The 15,655-nt window shown below is 36.4% G+C and overlaps 1 protein-coding gene across 5 annotated transcripts in view; it reads left to right on the forward strand.

The window, feature by feature from the left end:
* The window catches only part of DMD (dystrophin), a 2,089,750-nt gene that overhangs the window by 1,685,301 nt on the left and 388,794 nt on the right, over positions 1-15,655 (forward strand). The gene's annotated exons all lie outside the window — the stretch shown is intronic.

Below are 15,655 nucleotides of genomic sequence, written 5' to 3' on the forward strand. Positions count from 1 at the left end.
TTAAAACTTTGCAAGGAGTCAAAATGGTTCAGTGTAAAGTTTGTAGATAGAGAAGAGAAAGGGGTCTAGGAGTAAAACAGTAGTAAAATTTCAGGGATAACATAAAGAAAAAGAAGCTTGTGGTGGAAATAGGAAAATCAGCAATTCAGTAGGTAGGAGACAAAGCAGGTGCATGTGAAATCACTTTTCAGAAAAAAAAACCATTTAGAGTTGTCAAATGCTACAGAAGAGTCAGGGAAGACAAAAACCAAAAATATCCCATTAATTTAGCCATATGTAAAGTATTGATTTGAGTGATTTCAGTGTCGATTTTGGAGGATCCAGTAAACACTCCGTGTCAAATAGGGAACAGGACTGCAGTGGATCGAGACACTTTTAAGAATTGAGAACATTGAGGAATGACTATAAAGCAATTCTTTCAAGACTTATGGCTGTGATGGGAAGAGAGAAAGACCATAATAACAGAAGATGGATATAGGGCCAAGAAGAACACAGCTATAAGAGGAAAGAGACTTAAGTGTGTTTAAATAACAATGGGAAGGAGACAATAGAGAGGGAGAGGTTGAGAATCTAGAGTAATTGAGAGATAATTGGTAAGGTACTTGAGAAGGCAGAAAGGGAAAAATTTACAAATTAGACTGAATAGGAATGAAAGTATATATTTTTGAATTAATTTTTTATTGCTTCATACATAACACTAGGATTTATTTCGACATTATTATAAATGCATGGAGTATAATTTGTGCCAGTTAAGTCCCCAGTAGTTACCTGTCCCATTCCCCTCCCTCCTCCCTCTGTTCCCTTTCCTCTACTTATCTGAAAGTATATCTTCTATTGCAACTTTAGGGGAGGAGGGAAGAATGGGCATAGTTGCTGGTAGTTTTTTTTTAATTCAGTGAAAGGTTAAAGTAGATTCCTTCTATTAGATTTATTTTTTCTCACTGAAGTGGAAGCTGCAGTTGAATGCAGAGTGATGGGGAATGCATTGGAGTCTGAGATTTAAAGAGAATGGCAATTTGAAATAGCTGCTTTGGGATATTAGAGAAAATGTTGACTACAGAATTGGTGAGTATTTCAGTCCATTCCATTTTATTTGCAGTTTTAAGTCCATTTCTTTGCTTTTCAGTTTGTAACAACTGTCTCAGAAACTTCCTTGTACTTATTTCTACCTTTCTTTTCTTACCTCCCCAATTTAACCCATCCTAATTTTTAAAAGTACATGTATACCAACTATCATGAAATTTGCTGATAAAAGATACTACAAAATAAGTTTTAATCTTGGCTTGTTGGCTTGCTTGTTATTAATCCTAGACTACTAAAGCTACCTTGCATAAAATGAGGGGATTATAGTGGAGAAGAATAGTTTTTAATTATCTTGTCAATTTAAGGTCATGTGACTAGTCCAAACAGATATAGCAACAAAAATTCTACCTTGAGATTTTAACTCCCAGGATAGATTTTCTACCTAATCAAAAGAACCTAATAATTACTCAATCTCATCTTAAATTGTTTAGTTTTCTATGCAAACAGTTTTACCCGTTAGCTGATTTCCTAAGTGTTAAATTAAGAAAGATTTTTCCTGAAGGCTCATTTATCATGCACCACAATTTCTGATGTATTATAGTTGCCCAATTCAAAGTGCTTTATATACAGAGTACCTAATCTAGCCCACAATACCGTTCTTTTCAAAGAACAAATTTTCCCCAGGCTAGGGTTGTATCTATCATGTTCATCGCTGTGGCACTTGGGCCTGGCATGGTGCTAGGCCTGTGGTGAGTACCCAGTATTCACAGAATAAATGAATGAAGGGACAATGACAAATGTTAGTCCTACCATCACACTAGCAGTAGTGACAAAAACTGCTGTAACTTAGAAAATTGGAGGGGAAAATAGTCAAAGCAATCACATGGTAAACTGGACTGCTATAATGAACAGCCAGTGTTCTCTTATCTAGTCTCATACGAAGGTTACCAAGGTTACTAGCCCTCTTTGATGTTCTGCAGTGATGTGACTTCTTTCATAAGTAATATCTACGTTAATATATTCAATCATTTGTTTCATAACTCTTAATTGAAAACATAAGCAGTTTCATGCCAAGTAGTAAAGTGAGAACTGGGGATAAAAGAGTAAAGAAGCCAGGTACATTTCCTGCCCTCAGAAGCTTCTAGGCTAGCAGGAAGTTTCCATTTTAGTGTCTTCTCCCTGCTTTTCCTCAAAAGGAAAAGTCTGACATGCGTAAATTGCCATATATTTTTCAAGTTCTCTGATTAGGGATTTTATACCTAAACTGGTTCTTAATCCATGGCTTATAAATCTAAAATCCAGAATTTTGTTGCTTTTGTTCTCATTTTGTTTTTATGTCCCCATTCTCCTTAGATACAAATGGAAATGTTTTGGAAGAAATTTTTTCATTGACCTGGGAGCCCTACAAAGTCATTTATGTAATATTAAACTTTGTATTATATGAGGTTGGGTTGTTTCTCAGTAGTGAATACTTGCCTAGCATGTGCAAGGCCCTAGGTTCAATCCCCAGCAGCCCAAAATAATAATAATCATTAATAATACCAACTTTGTATTAAATGTTAAGTATGAAATACATGTAGAATAAATTACCACTTCATAAAGGAAAATTTAAAGTAAATTTCAAGAAAGTGAATGATTTTCATTTTGTATTGCCACCAAATGCAGAAATTTTGATCCTCATTTGCTCAGAGGAATATGACAGATGATACACAATAGGTGTTATATTATCATTCACTTACCTTCCTCACCTTTAAAAAACAAGTTTATCTTTCAAGAAGCTATTCTAGGATCTTTCTCTTGACAGTGTCCTAGCTCTTATCTCTGCTACACACAGGCTCATAAAATGTTTTCTTTGAAGGGCATTTTGGTTTTTTTCTTTTCCTTCCCATAGCAAATAGAACTGAAGGTGTTTACTCCCCATGGTGAGAGGGCACCTGAGTACACAAACAGTGGTGTGAACCTCTGCCTTTTCTCTGCTTGTCATTCACTGAATGTAAGAAACAGGTGCAGTGATCAATTCAATGTGTGCAGTGAACCCCAGGCAGGCAGGGAAAATCGTGTCATGGACCTTTTGTTACTTAGAATAAGTGGGAAGAAAGACTGCCCAGCTGCTTCTGAGAAAACATAATGACTCAGTCAGGACTTTCCCCACTTTATTGGCAGTGGCAGGTTCATCCATCCTCATTTGTCTAGGACAGTCCTGGTTTGTGCCTTTTGTTCTCATGTGATTATTAATAGCTCTATGGATGCTCTCAAAAGTGTTCAGGTTCGGACAATAAATTATAGGGGTCACTGTTTACATGGGCCCAAGAGTAGAAAACTTTGTCCATCAGGGATGGTCAGTGCTCACCATATCACTCTCCTGGTGTGAGAACTTGGTACTTTTGGGGATTGAAATTGCACGTGAGATATATGCAGAGTGAGTGAAGGCAGAAAAATGACTAAAAATGCAGCTCAATTTATCCAGTGTCTAGTTTGTGCTCAGTATCATGCCAGGTACTGGTAACAGAGAGGTAAGTTCTGTTCTCCAGCATTCACCTCACACATAACCTGCAAGTCATCTTGAAAACACACTATCTTCCTTTAGTATTCTTCCAGCCCTCCCCATGACTTCACAAATAATGTAAGTTTGTGATATTCCACTTCCAGGCCTTATTTTTTGGTAATTTCAATGGTAATGTATCATGTTTTAATTAATAGAACATCATGTTATGAAACTGTTGAATCAAATATTTTCCCCAGGCATCTAATGTGTTGTCGGTGAAAATTTGACATCTAGATATGAGGGACAAAAGAGATGAGAAACATTGTAGCAAAATGTTTCTAAAGGATGCTGATAAAGTGTTTGGGTATTCGAAGTTGTTCCCACAACATAAAGTGTCTTATACAGTACATTCTTTACAAGCTGTCCATCAGTGTGTACAAATTCATATGCATTCCTTACTTCCTCCTACCATTATTATTTTGTTTTGGTTTGGTTTTTGGCACTGAGGATTGAATCCAGTGGCACTCAATCCCTGAGCGGCATCTCCAGTCCTTTTTTTGTATTTTATTCAGAGACAGTGTCTCACTGAGTTGCTTAGGGCCTCGCCAAGTTGCTGAAGCTGGCTTTGAACTTGCAATCCTTCTGCCTTAGCCTCTCAAGGTGCTGGGATTACAGGTGTGCACCACTGCACCTGGTAACTTCCTGCCCTTCTTAATGGGGAATCTCATTGCTATGACAAAGAGACAAGTTCAGAAAACTGTAGAGTTTTATTGTTTTGACTTTCTAAAATAATTAAAGGAACATACCACAAATAATAGAAACAATAGAAGAGCTGACCCTAAGAGTAGATATAGCAGTCAGAGTAAGTACAGAAAAGAGAAACTACTCCAGATATGTTAATCAGAGAGGGATTTAATACAGAGAATTATATGCATACCAATATTTTGGAAAGGCTAAAGGAGCAAGTTTTTGGACTTATCTTCTAGGATAGATTTCTAAAACCAGATAGAATGGATCCACTAGGAAATGACCATCTCTGATGTACCACTGAAGCAATAAATTAAAGAATATACTCTATAACTGTGAATTTGGAACCAAGAATTTGAAGTGTAGAGGCTACCATTTTTGTAGCTGATGTTAGCAACTGCCTTTTCTCACAGGGAGCTGGAAAATGGACTTTGAAACTATGGTGTGGGAAATCTCATATTAATATGCTAAGCTTACCAACAGAAACAGCCAAAAGGGGCAGAGAGATGGCCTATACCTTACCTGTCTTCCAAATGTCTCACAAGACTATTCAGTGTAGGGTTGCTGGATTTACCAAATAAAAATACAGGTAGCATTCTCATACTAAAACATTTATTGTTCACCCAAAATTCAAAATTAACTGAACACACTATATTTTATATGACTACCCTAATTTATTATAACCCAATTCATATCCAGAGCTTTAACTCCATAGAAGTCTGGAAAACACAATTTTTAATTTCCAACCTGTGCAACTAGAAGGAGGTTGAATAGGTCCTAGTCTACCACCAATTCATAGTATTTTACCCAAAGTAGTTATCATACCAAGAATGAAGCCTGTCTGCCCCCAGGCACTTGCTACCATTTGAATATAGCCTCTGAAGTCCTACCAATCTGTGTTTCACTCGGTTTCACTCAAATTCCCAGGATGTGAAAGTGATCATCTATACCCTGGGAATATGGTTTTCAGCAGGTAGGACAGAAGGACAACAAGAAAATGAGGAACACTGGAGGAAAAATACTGGCACCAGAAAGTGGAAGGAGATGATAAGATGCCTAGTCAGATCTCCTTTGCTTACTGTTTTGCATTGGGTAAATGCAGGAATCACAAAAGGAAATGTTTCCCTTTTGTATTTCTTCTCCCTTTTGTACCCCAAAAGATGTCTTCTTCCCAAACACCTAACCCAAGGCAATGCCATTGGAATGACCTAGATTGTCCATGTTGCAGGTCACATAGAGTATATATGTATGCTGGCCTAAGACGTGTATTATCATTGTTTCACTGGAAATCTGAGTTTGGGGTTCTAAACCACTGACTTTCAAATGATTATTGGTTAGAGAACTCTTTGTAAGTTGGGAACTGCTTGTATTTATTTCATAGGTAACAATATCAAAGGTTGAATGCTGAGTTTGTGCCATGCTACTTAACTGTTTGATGAAAAGACATGTTAGCCTAAGTAGGAAAAGAAGTAACACCTCTCCAAGAAGCCAGAACAGAGGAAAAACAATCACACAAGCACAAGGCCACTCTTCAGAAATACAGAAATACATTTTTGTTTCCCATTTTCTCTTGGAGTTTTCTGCATTTAAAACAGTTGGATAATTTCTAGGCTACTGACTATAATAGGAAATCAGTAACAATGGGAAGCAGTGGGATGTTGGGAGAAATAATAGAGGTACTTGTTCCCCAAGTTATCCTGGAGGACTTTCCATGGCAATGAAACCAGGCAGTAGAAGCTTGGCTGAGTGTGAGCAAACAGTCCTACTGAGAATGGTGCTATCTCTTCAATCCCTTTCTCTCTGGTGGTGAGAGTGGGAAGTAGGGGAATTTTTTGGCAGAAAATTTTTATCCAAGAGTTGGCTAAAAGAGGGTATTGTTACAGTGAAATCAACTTTCCATGAATTGTTTGCTGTAAGAGCAAATGGAAGATAGCATTGCATCTTTGACAAGTGAAGTGAACTTTTCAGGTAACTTGTGTGCTTCTTTTGGAATACAGCAGATTTCTAGGTTTCTTTTATTTCAGAGGTATAGTAGGTTCATTTTCTTTTTGAAAGTATACCTTATTTTCCCTTACATTTGCCTCTTTACAAAAGCACTATTGTACTTTAAAAGCACGATCACCATTTGATGAGAATTTGTCAGCATTTGTAAATTGAAGATCCTCAAATGGTTTTTACTGATTATAATTTAATTTCAAACACTTAATGATATTTTAAAACACATGAGTTATTTTGTAACTCTCAACATCTCAAGGATAAATTTGATTTCATAGACCGTTGTGCCTAATGAAATATTTCTTTTCAGTAAAGAGAGGAGCAAGGAAGGAACTGAATTCTCAATGCTTTATATAATTCAAACATTAAGTGTCACATTGTTTCTCTGTGAATATTTTAATGTTATGTTTAAAAGAAAAGATAATGGGCATAGGCATTTAAAAGCCCCAAGTTGTCCTTTTAACATTTAAGAATCTATAATTAAACAACAATTATAGATCTAAAATCTGATCTTTTAAAGGATTTTATTTTCCCTGTTTATAAAGATATATGATTTCCCTATCATATGATTATCAATATTGAAACCAGGAGCCAAATGAAAAATTAGTTCATATCATTTGGTGAATACCATGATTGGCAATCTGGGTAAGCAAGATATTTTGGGGTCTGGTACATTTCAAAGCTTAAAATCTTATATTGATTTTATAGTGAAGAACAGTTTTAGTTACTTTCAAGGTTTCAAAAATTGACTGCCCAAGGACTATTTCCATCTTTTCTCAGGCACCAGACAGTTTTCCAGGAGCAAGCATTCATTCATTTGGAGAGCTGTAACCTGTAGTTTCCACTTTTCCAGCAATTGCACTAAAAACCCTGAGAATAGGCCGTAGGATTTACAGAGCTCAGCTTCTCAGGGCAAGCAGATCTGTTTAGCTCTTACCTGTCAGTTTGTGAACATTCACAGGGGTTTCTTGTAACTGCCAAAATCTGAGAGAAAATAAAGAGAAAGGGAGAAGAGTGCAAAACTCTAACTCATATTCATAGACTTATCTCTCTAATGGAGAGGCTGTTTTATCTTCTTTTATTTTTTTCCTAATCAAGCTATTAGAATGAAACAAGGACATGTAATCTTACCAGAGTGAAATTGGGGTCATGCCATAGGGTAACTGAGTGAGGGCTCTATGGCATGATGATGTATGGCCACCCACAGCAATGCCTTTGCCACATCAAATCTGCCCTTTAATTACATTTTAAATCTCATTTGAAGCTATTTTATCATTATGGAAATTGCTCTGTAAATGTGCCCAGAATGAGACCTAGTACAAGTTTGCTGAGAAGAATTGAAGACAGAGATGAAGTGACTAAAACATGATTATTGGACAGAGTTTTTTTGGCTTTAGGCAAAACAGCCCATGCAATAACAGAAAATCTTCATTGACTCAGAGGTGTACTCTCCCTAGATCATTACAGAATGCTTTTGCCTGAAGCACTATCACCTCTTCGATAAGCCAAAGGAAGGGTTCTGCTCCCCAGCTCAGCAGGCCTTTTTCTCCCCAACCTCGGAACCATCTTTTGAATTTATAGTTGCCAAAATGAATAATACAATATTGGCGTCATGTTCCTGACTCCATGCATGCATGCAGAGCAGGCCTAAGGTTCTTTAAATGAAAGATTGCTTTCTAGTCATGAAATAAAGAACACCTGTGCTTTCTTTTCAGGGTCATTTAAAAATATCTATACCACTGGGCTACAGAAAGCAAATAAGGGGGAGTCTTAGAGTAAAGTCAAAGTGTTCTTTTCTCTACAACAGGAATTGTCTCACATCTTTGTGTAGCACAACTCATTTGAAGGTTTCTTTTCAGCACATTCTTAATTATCTCTCTCTTTGATCTTAAACTGTTTCACTGAGCTACCAAAGAGCAGAGAGCCTAGCTAGCTATGCTTTTCTCAAGGTGCAAACCACTGTGCCCTTCCACAATCAGACCCCTGGCTGAATGTACCCTTTTTCTCCATGGTTACCCACCCACTTCTCTTTTATTTATTTCCCAAGAAAATGGCAGGTCAAAATGAGAAATGGCCAGGTTAGTTGAATGTGGTTAAATTGTGGTAAATTTCCTTGTAGCATCCAAGAACTGTCTTTTGAGATGCTCTTTCCCTGACATCTGATCATTTTGTGCCTAGGATCACTGTGAGTAGTTCCAAGATGCACAAATAAGCAAAAGCACATTTTGGTGATATTTCCAATGTGTTCTTCTTCCTGAGAGTTTTCCATTAAAATGCTACTTGAAGGATATGTTGCCTTTAATAATTTACTGAATTTCTTAGAGATAGAGTTTGCAGTAGCTACTCATAGACAACTACTCTCCCTTGTCTCCTAGTGTTTCATTATCATATTTTGTACTTACCAATATTCATTCAAGTATTCCAGGGAAGATTCATCATTTTCACAAAGATGGTAATGGCCTCCAGATAATTAGACAATTATGCTAGATCAGTGCATCTTTCTCAAATGGTGACCCTGGACTAACAGTATCAATATCACCTGTAAGAAAGGCAAATTATTGCATTCTACCCCATACCTACAGAATCATGGACTCCAGGGCTTGGACCCAACAACCAGTGTTAGTTTTTTTTTTTGTTTGTTTGTTTGTTTGTTTGTTTGTTTGTGGTACTGGGGATCGAACTCAGGGCCTTGTGCTTGTGAGGCAAGCACTCTACCAGCTGAGCTATCTCCCCAGCCCCAGTGTTAGTTTTAATAAGCCCTCCAGGTGAGTCTCAAGCTCACCACTGTGCAAGACACACTGCTAATGTATAATGTAAACTCATGTTCCCAGGTACATGTTGATGACACAGACCAAAGAAGAGAGCATAGACTGCCTAACTCCATGATGGGTGCCTCTTTAGTACAATCACTTCAAGCTTCCATTGACTGTGGGTGGAGGGTATGCCCCCTTCTGAAGATCAGAACCATCCTCCTTTCACTACATCTTCAAAATTCTATTTTAAATCACCTAAACCTCCTTAGAGGAACAACACTTTAACCATGGGTCAGTGGTATAACCTTAAATACTCTCTAAGCCAAAAATTATCTTGTTCCCTTATATGTTGTTCTTGGATTCACTCAGTCTACAAGTTGTATGTGTGATCTCTTGAAAATATCTCCTTTTTTCCATCCATGTCTATTACCTTAGTTTAGATCACCATCTTCTCTTGTTCCAACTGTTGTAATATCCTTTCATCTGTTCTCCCTGTCTTTAGTATTCTTGCCTCTAAAACATCTTTTCACTGCCAACAAGATGGCATCACCAAAAGATGAATCTTAAATAGATTATTAAATACCTTCATAAGATAAAGCCCAGATACTTAGCATGCCATATAATCCCATTCACAATCTAGCCTCTCCTTTTTATCAAGATACACACACACACACACACACACACACACACACACACACACACACACATACACACAAGGTGGAGTTGGGGGTATAAATGCGCTAATTTCCCTTAAGTAGTCAGTTTTGCTTTAACATTATCACAGTTTAGGTTTATTTATCTGCTAAGACTTTAAAACTGCAGGCCCATTCAAATAACATACATCATGTACCTTTAAGTGTATTTTTTGGTCAAAGTTTAGGGAATCTCCATCTTTCTTCCAGTCCACAAAAGGAAAAAAATCAAATTCTATGAGTTAATGAAACAGAACACTGATAGAACCAAGTAGAAAAAAAATTTTTTTCAGCAAGTCCCTTTATTTTCTACTCAAAGTAACATTAATAATTAGATATTATCCACATTGATTTCTCAGTCTCCTGTTGGTAAGTTTTCTTCTGTTAAATTTAAAACCATATCACAAACTAAGCAGAGATTCATGACATCTCAACAGTTCTTCTACCCCTTTATGAAAAGAATGTATCAAACACATTTGGGGGTCATGGTAAAAACACTGTGCACATGGCTTAGTTACCTTTTCTCTTTCTTAATCATTACCAGGCTTCCTCATTTGTACTCAAGGTCAATGACAATGATGATATGTAGCTACAGTTTCTTCTTTCTTACTCAGGGTACCATGAGGCAGATTTCTACTACTTTTAAACAGATATTACAATGTAGCTGCCATGTAAAAATTCTTACAATGTCATCTGTTAAGAAATCACCTTGTTTGCTCAAGTTCCTTATTAAAACTTACATAATTTGTCTTGTGGGTAGAGAAATACTATGTCTTCTCAAACCTTGCATTCCCAGAGATAGTCTTCCAAATCTATTTATTCCCAGAGAAGAGCATTATCTTGTGACCAAGGGTCAGAAATGTCCTGGTCCAGCTTCAACAAAATGATCCAAGTATCTCTAGGATGTTCTGAACTGAACCAATTCTTTGGGAAGGATTAGTGGTTATACAATAGAAATCTCATGAATGTGTTTCTTTTTTCTGCACAGTGGTTTCTAGAAATGAATACTCCTTAGCTTTTTGTCTGTTTCTCATTTACATGTTCCCTCAGCAGACATGCCAATGCCATACCTTTACATTAATGTCCATATGCATTAATGTCCCCTCTTCCTCCTTATCCTCACATTAAAATAGAGTAATTTTCTTTTCTCCCCATCACCATCCATCCTGTTCCGTGAAAGAAGAAAACTAGGTGAAGTAATTTCCTAGGCACCAAAAATTCATTATACTCCCCAAAAGAAGTAATTTGCTCTACATGGTAGTAAACAGAAATCAACTCACCAAAGGACACCAGAGACTTGGACCAATCATGGCAGCAGGACGTTAGTTAACTTCATGGTACTGGAACCCTCTTTAATATTTAAAATTTATGAATAGCTAGAAATTATTTTGAAGTTAATATCTTTAAACTTTAGGCTTAAGGGTACTCAAAAATGAATAGAGTTGTATGCAATATCTGTTTGTGATTATTTTGGAAACTGTCCTATTTAAAGTGAAAAACAGAAATATCTTAGATTTTTCACATCATTAACCTGTTGTAAACAGTCACCTCAGTGTAAAGCTGTTTTGTGATTATACATGATATTATGAGGTTTATGGGGGGTTGAGAAAGAATAAAGTTGTTGTTTTGCATTTACAACCTTCATAATTAAAACAAGCTAGAGAAAATTAACTACATGGCTGTTATGATTTCCAGTGTATTATCCAAAATAATTATGGCACTTTGCCATATGTTCTTGCCTTCTTCTTACATATTGCTTTTGGGATAAGATGAGACTTGACATCAACTAATTGCTTAGTTCTAATATACAATCTTGAATGATAGTGATTCTCTAGAGGAAAAAAATAGTTGGATAACAAATAGATTGCAGAAATAAGAAATTTTCTAACTTTTAACTCTATGCATAATATAGACAAATTGCACAGATAAATATAACCAGCTGTGTATTAGCCCATGAGAAGATAGGTCACTGTTTTTAAAATAGAAATATATTCTGTTTATTTAGAGCCATTGAAAAATATTAGTTCTGCATTGACCAAGGAAGAATAAAATATTTCATATCTAACTAGAAAAATAAATCAGTTGCTGATCATTCCTCTCAGCATCACAGTACGTTTCTCAAACTAAGTGTCTCACAGGTGGATTAATGTGTTAAATATGTTGCTGTTACATGTAGTCAACTCAGAAGTCACATGCTTTTTATTTGACAAGTAGGGAAGGAAATGGGAAGCTAATAAAAAGAACATGGATTCAGGTAGATCTTGCATCTACCACATAACAGCTAAAGGATTTGAAAAAGTTACTTCATCTCTCTAAATCACAATTTCCTCAATTGAAAGATAAGGAAGTTTACTTCATAGAGTTGGTGTGAGGGATTTATAAGAGTTGTATTAGTTTCCTGACCCTTTCATTCCCTTACCCTACCCCCACCTCTCAATGTGGCTCTGCAATTATAAATGTTTCAACATTGGAAAGACCTATCTGGTCTTTCTCAGATAAGGCTTATCTTCAAACAGGCTGATCCAAAATATAAAACATAATACAAGACCAAAAGTACCTTCAACAGCCTAGGCTTTGCATATGTCATTGTGTCTGTGATTTAACCATAATTTAAATGTACAATCTAGAGTTTGCATGTAAAAACTTTTCAAGATTACCATTGGCAATGATCTTCCTAAAGATCTTATCCATTTGTGAGCACCGAGACAGTGTAACAGAATCTGATACAATATTGTAGCATGGTATAGATCTTTTATATAGATTTTAGATATAGTATTGACAAAGAAAACTCATCTTGTCTTGGGGATGGTTTTATCTTTCAATGCCAGAATTGTGAAGGCATTCCATTCTTTTTTTAAACTTCATATGCTGATCTAAATGGATATCAACATTAATTCCGCCCTGGGTCCATGGCATCCAGCTTTTTAAAGCAACTAAAACAGGGTTGCTCTATCCACACTTCTCTGGATATTGTGTCCTTTAGAACTCACACCCATCTATTTTAGGAATGCCTAATAAGGGATATTTTGGGTGGGAATCACCTGTGTCTATATGCAGGTTTGGTGTCCATGTCCTTGTCATTGGTATTGTCCTTGTCTTGTCATTCTAATTTATTTGACCCTGAGGGATGTGTGTGTGTGTGTGTGTGTGTGTGTGCTTGAAATACATCATTTGTAATGAATGCCTTATTCCTGGGGAAACAAAAGGTAAAATAACATTTCTATGTTTAAAATGCTTTTGTGAATAGTTATCACTTGCCTGATTTCTACCTTCCAATAGTAGGGCAAGAGAAGGATGAAACTGAGTCACACATGCAGCTATTTCTATGATTTAAAAGTGCTTGATGCTCGTAGCATCCTTCCTCCTTATTTTCTCCCTGTTTCTGGAGCTATTGCTTTGTTGGTACCTGAATGACTGGGACTACCTGTCAAATAGGCTTTCTGCCTCCATTGTTTCTCTGCTATCATTTACCATGGAAACTGCCCTCCTAAAATCATTCCCAAATACTTTGTTTGTTGTCAAGTCTTTACATAGGAAGTTACAGTAGAATCTTATCTTTATAGGATCAAATATAATCTCCAGGCTGCTTTCAGATCCCTCAATGGCTACTCTGAGCCCTTTGAACCTCATCTATTGACCCTCCTCTGCACTACCTCTTAGCTCCTGCCTATAGCTCTGTCCACCATCACTATGCTTCTGGTGTTTATTTTCCTTAAAATTGTTTTATGTCTTCTCTCCTGGCCAGCTTGGAGTTGTAGAGGAAGGATGAGAGACCAGAGGGGCGCAATTCTAATAGCCACTCACAATATTCAAGCGTTGTATAAGGTACTTGGATGCTCTACCCATATCACCTCACCTAATCACCAAAGCCTTATAAGGTAGATATTATTGGCCACATTTATAGGACATAAAACAGACTTTGAAATATTTTATAATTTTACAAAATTCACAAAGCTAGTAAGTGGGGAAGTTAAAACCTATACATAAATCACAGTGGTTCATTTCTCTCTTTCTGCAATAACACTACTTCAGTTCACCATTATCTTTTGTCTAGATTAGAGGCCTGGCTTTTTTAATGGCCTTCCTCTTTCCTCTTTTGCCTTGTTTAATCTCCACATAACAATATAATGATTTTTAAGTCTAAATCAGATTATGTCACTACCTTACTTTAAAAGTTTTATTTGCTTAAAATAAAATTCAAACTCCTTACCTCAAGTCTTAAAAGGTTCTGCATTATCTGGAGCCTCTTTTACCCCATCTCCAGACATATTGTTCTTACTTGGTGGATTCTAGTCAAGATCTTTCCTACCACAAAGCTGACACAAAGCCAACACAAAACCAGCTCCTCTTTTAGTTGGGAAGAATTCTATGCCTTTGCATCTTTCTGTAACTGGTGCTTTCTTATCCTCAAGTCTTAGCTAACACTGTACTGCCTCACATAGTCCTTTCTTTTTTCTGTCTTTCTAAAAAACGTTTTATTTGTTCTTTCTAGATATACATAACAGTAAAGTGTACTTTGACATATTATACATACATGGATTATAACTTATTCTAATTAGGATCGCATTTTTGCAATTGTACTTGATATGCAGTTTCACTGGTTGTGTATTCATATAAGAACATAGGAAAGTGATGTCCAATTCATTCCACTGTCTTTCCCATTCCCATCCCTGTCCCTTCCCTTCAGTTTCCTTTGTCTAATCCAATGAACTTCTATCCACACACACACCCCCACTTATTGTATGTGTCAGGATCCACATGTCAGAGAGCATATTCAGCCTTTGGTTTTTTTTAGATTGGCTAGCTTCACTTAGCATAATAGTCTTTAGTTCCATCCATTTACCAGCAAATGCCATAATTTCATTCTTCTTTATGGCTAAGTAATATTCCATTGGGTTTATATACCACATTTTATTTATCCATTATTTGATGAAGGGCGCCTTGGTTGGTCCATAGCTTAGCTATTGTGAATTGAGCCACAATAAATATTGATGTGATATATTGATAGTGATATATTGCATCACTATAGTATGCTAATTTTAAGTCCTTTGGGTATAAACAGAGGAGTAGAATAACTGGATCAAATGGTGGTTCCATTCCAAGTTTTCTGAGGAATCTCTGTACTGCTTCCAGAGTGGTTGCATCAATTTGCATTCCCACCAGCAATGTATGAGTGTACCTTTTTTCCCACATCTTCACCAACATTTATCGTTCCTTGATTCTTGATAATTGCCATTCTGACAGGAGTATGATGGAATCTCAGTGTAGTTTTAATTTGTATTTCTCTAATTGCTAGTGATATTGAACAATTTTTTCATATATTTGTTGACCATTTATATTTTTTCTGTGAAGTGCCTGTTCAGTTCCTTTGCCCACTTATTGATTGGGCTATTTACTTTTTTGGTGTTAACACATAATCCTTTCTTGACTACCATAACCAAGGGGCATCCCATCACCACAATGTGTGCACCATTATTCTCATCATAGTCTTCCATTTGTTACCATCAGAGAATTTCCTATTTTATTGAATATTGATTTATCTGGTTTTTTTTTTATATTTGTCCCCTAAATATTATGCTATGAACTTCGAAAGGGTAGAAAGTTTGGGGTTCTTTTCCCCCCACCACAGTAGACTTGGTTCCTTCTACAATAAATATTGGGAGAGGAGGAAGGAAGAAGTAAGAAAGAAAGAATTCACATAAGAACTAGGATCACATCTTACCTATATTATCTGCATTCCCATAGTTCCTAGCAAGATCTTAGGTGTAGATAGGCACTTAATGCATATTTGTGTGATGAATAAATATGCAGAGAATTTTTGCACTGCTAGAGGAAAAAGAAGGAGGAAAAACAAGATTCAAAAGAGAAAAGATACCTCTCTTCCTACTGCCAACCTTTTACAACTTAAATGAACCCTACAATTTTAAAAAGTAATTTTAAGAAGAGAGTAAGCCAGAGGG

The sequence above is a fragment of the Sciurus vulgaris genome, assembly GCF_902686455.1.
Source record: "Sciurus vulgaris genome assembly, chromosome: X".
In the NCBI taxonomy this organism is placed as follows: Eukaryota; Metazoa; Chordata; class Mammalia; order Rodentia; family Sciuridae; genus Sciurus; species Sciurus vulgaris.